Source organism: Capsicum annuum, chromosome 1 (genome assembly GCF_002878395.1).
Source record: "Capsicum annuum cultivar UCD-10X-F1 chromosome 1, UCD10Xv1.1, whole genome shotgun sequence".
Classification (NCBI taxonomy): Eukaryota; Viridiplantae; Streptophyta; class Magnoliopsida; order Solanales; family Solanaceae; genus Capsicum; species Capsicum annuum.
The window spans coordinates 231,938,347-231,945,684 of NC_061111.1; positions in this window are offsets into that span (position 1 = coordinate 231,938,347).

Below are 7,338 nucleotides of genomic sequence, written 5' to 3' on the forward strand. Positions count from 1 at the left end.
CAAAATATTAAGAACTCCAATTCTTGTTGCATACTTGGATTGGAGGGTTGGTTGTCGAGTCAAGAGTGGATTCCATATAGCCCATGGAAGCACAGATTTGCAGGGTATACTGATTAGCTGAGACGAGTAACAAAGTGTTGAGTCTTGATTGCAAGAAAGCCTTTGAAAATTCTAAATTATGACCATGTGTTTACTTATATTATACATAATGTTTTACGAAATGCCCTCATCTATATTGTGTAATAAACATGCAATTTTTTTTGGATTTGTTCTAAACACCAGTACATTTATATTGACCCCCTATATTTCAGGATCCGAGGCTCAGACCCGAGGGCCTGCTAAGCCATAGAATTGTCCACCAAAAAAGTACAGTTGGTGAGCTTCCCTTATTTCGGAAGGACTATTTTTAGAACATTATTACTCTATTTTGGTTTATATCCCGACTAGGGGCCTTGTCCCAGTTTTAGACAAGATGTTGACTTGATGTATTAGATATTTTGCAGACTGATGTTAGATGTTGTTTGAGGTTTATGAATTTCATTTTGAATTGTTCATTTGAATTATAATATCAACTATGTTTTCCTATGATAATTTTTCTGCATTTATTTACATTGTAAGAACGTAGTGTATTATTTCCAAATAGAAAAGGGCACCCGAGCCTTCTTGGTTTAGGATGCTCATTGCGACTAGGGTCTCATCTTGGGTTATGAAAAACTTGGTATTAGAGCACGGTTCATGGTCCCAGGATGTATGCAAAATCGCATTGGGTAGAGTCCTATTTAAGGGTATGTAGAGCACCACACTTATAAGCGAGAAACTACAAGGCATTTAGGAATATCTCTTTCTTTCATAATTTTGTCTGTACTATAGAGTCTAAATGTCCTCTAGCCAATGATTCCCTATATTTTAGAAAATTAATCTTGCCTCCTCATAGAACTAACGAATAGAACACCCAAGCTGAGGAGGTCCGTCCTACTCATAGAATATGGACCCACAATAGAGCCCATACCCTACAATTTGTTCCTACTCTAGGAGTTCCTCCACTTTTGACTAGTCCACCTCAGGCTCCCCGGAATGGTGTTAGCTGTCCCCCAGCTTCCTCGGAGAGAAGTTTTGAACATTGAGTTCTAACAATCCATTCATATGATAGCTCAGCTAGTGGCCTCTCAGACCTGTCGGTCTAAAAATATGGGTTCTGTGTCTAGTTCATCTGAAGTTACATGGGTTGGCCAATTCATGAGGCTGAACCCACGTATGTTTACTGGCACGAAGGTTGAGGAGGAACCCCAAGGGTTCATTAATGAATTAGAGAAAATTTTTAGAGTTATGGACGTGAATGAGGTTGAAGGGGTTGAGTTATCAGCCTATCAGTTGAAGGATGTGGCCAATCAGTGGTATAATGAATGGGAGGATTTAAAGGGTAGTGATGTTGAGCCTTCTGTATAGAGTGAGTTTGTGGAAGCTTTCCTGGACCATTTCTTTCTCCAGGAATTGAAGGAGTCAAAGGCTGAAGAATTTATGAATTTGAAGCAAGGAAAAATGAGTGTTAAGGAGTATTCCTTGAAGTTCAACCAGATGTCCAGGTATGCTCTAGAGTTTATGGGTAACATGAGAGACCGAATGAGGAAGTTTGCATCCGATCTCTTAGATAATCTAGTGCTGGAATGCAAGGAAGCGATGTTGAATAGAGATATGGATTTATCCAGGTTGTCCATTCATATACAGCAGGTTGAAGAGCAGAAGAAAAGGTTAGCAGAGGCCAGAGAAAAGAACAGGCAGGCCAAGAGGGCCAAGTCTACAAATCAGAATAAAAGTCAACATCGAGATGGTAATTGGGGTGATCGTTGGTCGAAGAAAAAGTTTTTTAGTAATGCTCAATCTTCGGCTAGCACCCCAGTGCCCAAACCTCCTATTTATCGGCAATTTCAAAAGTTTTAGCCTAAAATAGGCCCAGAGTGCAGTGTACTCAGTAACAAGGGAGTACAACCTAGTCGTTTAGGCCTTATCCTTATTATGGTACTTGTGGGAAGAACCATCTGGGAAGGTGTATCTATAGTGAGCACATGTGTTATATTGTGGTCAGAAATATCATTTCAAGAGGGATTGGCCTACTATTAGAGAAAAGGTTGGGGGCGCTAAGTCCCAAGAAAATTCCTCAGCACTACCACTACCACTTAAGGGTACTACTTTATCTATCAGGGAAAGTCACAACCGGTTATATACTTTGTCTAAATACCAAGATACAGAGGCTTCGACAGATGTTATCATGAGTACGTTGCAAATATTTTACCGTAATGTGTATGTGCTGTTTGACCCAGGATATACTTTGTCTTATGTGACTCCATATATGGCAGTTAGTTCTGATTTTAAGCTCGAAAACATTCTAGAACCCTTCTCTATTTCCACCCCTATTGGTTACTCAATTATGGCTAGGAGGGTGTATAGAAATTTTGTTGGGTCCATTTGTAATCGTGATACTGTGGCAGACCTTATTGAGCAAGATATGATTGATTTTGATATGATTTTGGGGATGGATTAGATCAACTTGTGTTATGCCACACTAGATTGTAGAACTTGAAAAGTCACCTTCTCCTTTCCAAATGAACCATTGATAGAGTGGAAAAGGTATTCTTTCGCACCTAGGGGAAGTTCATATCTTATCTCAGAGTCCGCAAACTTCTATCTAAGGGCTGTTTGCATCATTTTGCTTGGGTAAAAAATTCTAGCATTGAAAGTCCTTCCCTCCAGTTTATCCCTGTAGTTAATGAATTCCCAGAAGTCTTTTCGATGATCTCCTAGGGATACCACTTAATAGGAGATAGATTTTGGCATTAATTTATTGTTGGACACCCATCCTATTTCTATCCCGCCATACAAAATGGCTCCTGCAGAATTGAAAGAGTTGTAGGAACAGTTAAAAGATCTTCTTGACAAGGGATTTATTTTTCCAAGTATTTTTCCCTGGGGTGATCCGGTGCTCTTCATGTATAAAAAAATGGTTCACTCCGTATGTGCATAGATTACTGTCATCTCAATAAGGTCACTGTTAACAATAAATACCCTCTTCCTAGAATCGATGATTTATTTGATCACTACAAGGTGTAAAATAGTTTTTGAAGATAGACCTCTGTTCGGGGTACACCAGTTGAAGGTTAGGGAGGCTGACATTCCCAAAACAACTTTTCTAACTCAATATGACCATTATGAATTCTTAGTCATGTCTTTCTATTTGACTAATGCCTCTACATCTTTCATGGACCTAATGAATAAGGCGTTTCATTAGTTTCTAGACCTATTCATCATAGTTTTCATTGATGACATCTTAGTTTACTCTAATAATGAGGAGCATCATGTTGGTTACCTCCGAATCATCCTAAAGACCCTCAAATATCATGAATTGTATGCAAAATTTTCCAAATTTGAATCCTGGCTTAATGCTATTGCTTTCTTGGGGTATATTGTGTCTAGTGAGGCGATTAAGGTTGATCCCTAAAAGGTTGAGGCAGTGAGAAAATGGCCTATACCCATGACTCCAACTGATATCCAGAGTTTCTTGGGTTTGGAAGAGTATTACAAAAGGTTCGTAGAAAGTTTTTCCTCCATAGTTGCTCCACTTACCAAGTTGATGCAGAAAAAGGTGAAATTCACGTGGTCTAATTCCTATGAGAATAGCTTTGAGAAATTGAAAGAAAAACTGACTACCATGCTTGTTTTGACCACGAGGGTACAAAGGGTATTGTTGTGTACTATGATGCATCCCGAGTAGGACTTAGGTGTGTGCTTATGCAGTATGGTAAGGTGGTAGCTTATGCATCTAGACAGTTCAAGGTGCATGAGAAAAATTTCTCAACACTTGACTTAGAGTTAACGGCTGTGGTGTTTACTCTTAAGATCTGGCGGCATTATCTTTATGGGGTGCATGTAGATATATTTACTGATCATAAAAACTTGCAGTAAGTTTTCTCACAAAAAAAACTTAATCTCAGATAGAGGAGGTGGTTAGAATGGTTGAAGGATTATGATATGAGCTTGCATTATTATCCAAGCAAGGCAAATGTAGTGGCTGACGCATTTTGTAGGTTGTCAATAAGCAACCTTTCTCGTGTAGAGGAAGGGAAAAGGGAGATGGTGAAAGATATTCACCGACTTACAAATCTAGGGATTTGACTTCTGGATTTTAAAGATGGAGGAGTAATTGTTCATGCGATAGATAAATCTTCCTTATATGCTGAAGTTAAGGAAAGCAGGACGAAGACCCTATCTTGATGCAGATTAAGAAAGATGTTGGTCAACAGAAGATGATGGAATTTGAAATCGGAGGTGATGGGATTTTGAGGTATCAGGGTAGGCTATGTGTACCAAACGTGGAAGGTTTGCAAGAAAGGATTCTGGATGAATCTCACACTTTGAGGTATGTTGTCCACCTAGGCACCACTAAAATGTCATGACCTTAAGGCTATTTACTGGTGCAACAATATGAAAAGAGATATTGCTAACTTTGTGTCTAAGTGTATGAATTTTCAATAAGTCAAAGTGGAACATTTGAGACCAGGTGGTACTTCCCAAGAGATAGCCTTGCTTATGTGAAAATTGGAAATGATTAATATGTATTTCATCATGGGGCCTCTGAAGTCCCGAAACTAATATTACTCCATTTAGGTGATTGTAGACCGGATGACCAAGTCAGCTCACTTTTTGCCTATTAGGACAAACTATTAGGAAGATGATTATGCCAAACTGTACATTGAGAAAATAGTTCGCATGCATGGGGTACCAGTATCCATTATATCCGATCAAGGTATGCAATTCTCTTTGCAGTTTTGGCGGTCTTCTTAGAGGGGTTTAGGTACCAAAGTGAACCTGAGTACTACCTTCCACCCTCAGACTGATGGGTAGGATGAACGCACCATTCATATACTTGAGGAAATGTTGGGGGCCTGCGTAATTGACTTTAAAGGTAGATGGGTGGATCATTTATCATTGATAGAATTCGCCTACGATAATAACTACCATTCCAGTATATAGATGGCTCCTTTTGGAGCACTTTATGGGAAGAGATATAGATCACTAAGTAGGTGGTATGATGTAACGCCCCAAATTTGGTATCCAAAATGCCACACGGTGCTCATGACCCAAAAAGACCACAAGCTAATCCAGGACTGATATCTGTACTTGAACATTGGATAATATACTGTATAAATGCGGAAATAAAGGATGCAAGGACATAAGGTTCAAATAACTGATAAAACATAATATCTCAGAGTACGGTATATTAATACCAAACCAAAAACTGAAATAAACTATCTGAACATACTGTAGTCTGGAAGCCTTTAAACTATCTAAACACTGTGGAGTTGATATGACATGTCACCAACTAACTTTAGACTACTGAAATAATAAAGTAATAAAATAATCATGTTATCCTCTAATGATGAGGACTCACTATAAGCCTGGCTGCTGAACGTCTGATTTACTAAGGATGCTCTGGAGCTCATAATTCTGAACCTATTGTATAAACACTATAGTGCAAATACACCAGTACAATTAAATGTATTGGTATGCAAGTAAGGTAGGCTGAATACAAGGGGTTTATGGATGAACTATGCTAACCGACTATAAAATATGAACGTGAGAATACATACATGAATGAGTGACTGTAACTGAATTTGTGATGATACTAACTATTGAGTCTGATTACTGAAAACATGAGTTATGAATAAATAATTTAACAGATACTGAGCGACTGTATTTGACAGTCTAGGTTCTGATGGAACTAGCTCAGTTCCATACTGTTCTAAGTTGGCTGTATCTGATAGTCCTGGATTTTGAAGAACTATCTGAGTTCTTTTACTGAGATTAAGACTGTAACTATGGGAAGTAGTCATCTAACTGACATGCCCCCAAAAAAGCAATATAGCTAAGTTGGGGTCCAATCTGTAACCCCAATTAGAAGGGCTTGGTGTAGATACCGCACCGCTGGTGAAGACAAGCTGTGAGTGACCCTTATCTGGAAGGTACTCTAATGAGAAAGGTGGGACCCTTAACTGACAGGCTAAGCCACCTCATCAACCCTCAACTGATAAGTTGATGTCTCAACCTATGCTGGATACGTAGTTTTGGAATGCAAGAATTGTTTCTAAGAATCACACCCTCAACTGGCAGGTGAGTTCCCATCCTTGGGTTCACTCGGTGCTGAATCCTACTCCCATCTGAATAGACACTAAACATGATTATTTGAACTGAACTGGACTGAGTTCATTGAGTTCCATTGACTGATGGAATACTACTGAGATTACTGAATTTCTGAGATCTCTGAGATTTCTGGGATTACTGAGTTTAGTGAATTTTCCTGAGTCACATGACAGACTGAGTTCTATGGATCATGAATTGACTGAGAGTATCTTAAAAAACATGACACTGGCTCTAGGTACACAACTAAATTATTGGGTACAAGTGCCCGCAGGACTCGACAGAAGGAAACTAACAAGGCATGATATTCTTGATTACATGACCAACATCAACAATCCATAATACAATAAGTTGGGGATTTTTCATGGGCATTTGATTATCATAGCTTGGTTCATGGATAGGATAGCATTTATACATGGAATAATTTCATAAGGCTAACTCATGAGCAATCCAACAAATAATTTCAATACATAAGATTAACATGGAAGTCATTTTGAACATACGGGTAAAGCATGCATTTGTCATTTGGGTCACAATTGAGCTAAAATGCATAATTTCTATCCTCTTAGGCATTTTATCAAACACCTTGCATGCACAAATTAGGGCATTGGCATAATAATTAAATTTAACATTATAACCAACTCAATTCATGGATATCAACTCACATACCAACCTAGATTCATATAAACACATAAAGTTTCCAACTTGAGAATCATATAATCATAATCTCATGAACATAATCAACCCACAACAAAATATTCACAATACATTATTTAAAGATTTATTCTTAAAATCCATGGATGAAAGAAATACATGAATGAACACTATACATACCTTAGATAGAAGATTCTATGAAGATTGACGGTGGAATTCTTGAAATTGAGTCCTCAATTGAAAATCCTAAGCTTGTTCTTGGTGGATTTTGAGAGAGATAATTATAATTTGGGTGAAAAAATATCTGAATTATGTGTTTTAAGGCTTATATAGATGGGGGAAAATGACTCTTTTGCCTTTGAGGACGCGTTCATTTAATTACTAAAAACTGAGTGCCGATGTTATAAGCAACGTGATGCGTTGATAGCTTCAATGCGATACTCGATGCATCATGACATGATCGCGTCTAGACTCAAAATTTTTGTCTCTAGCACC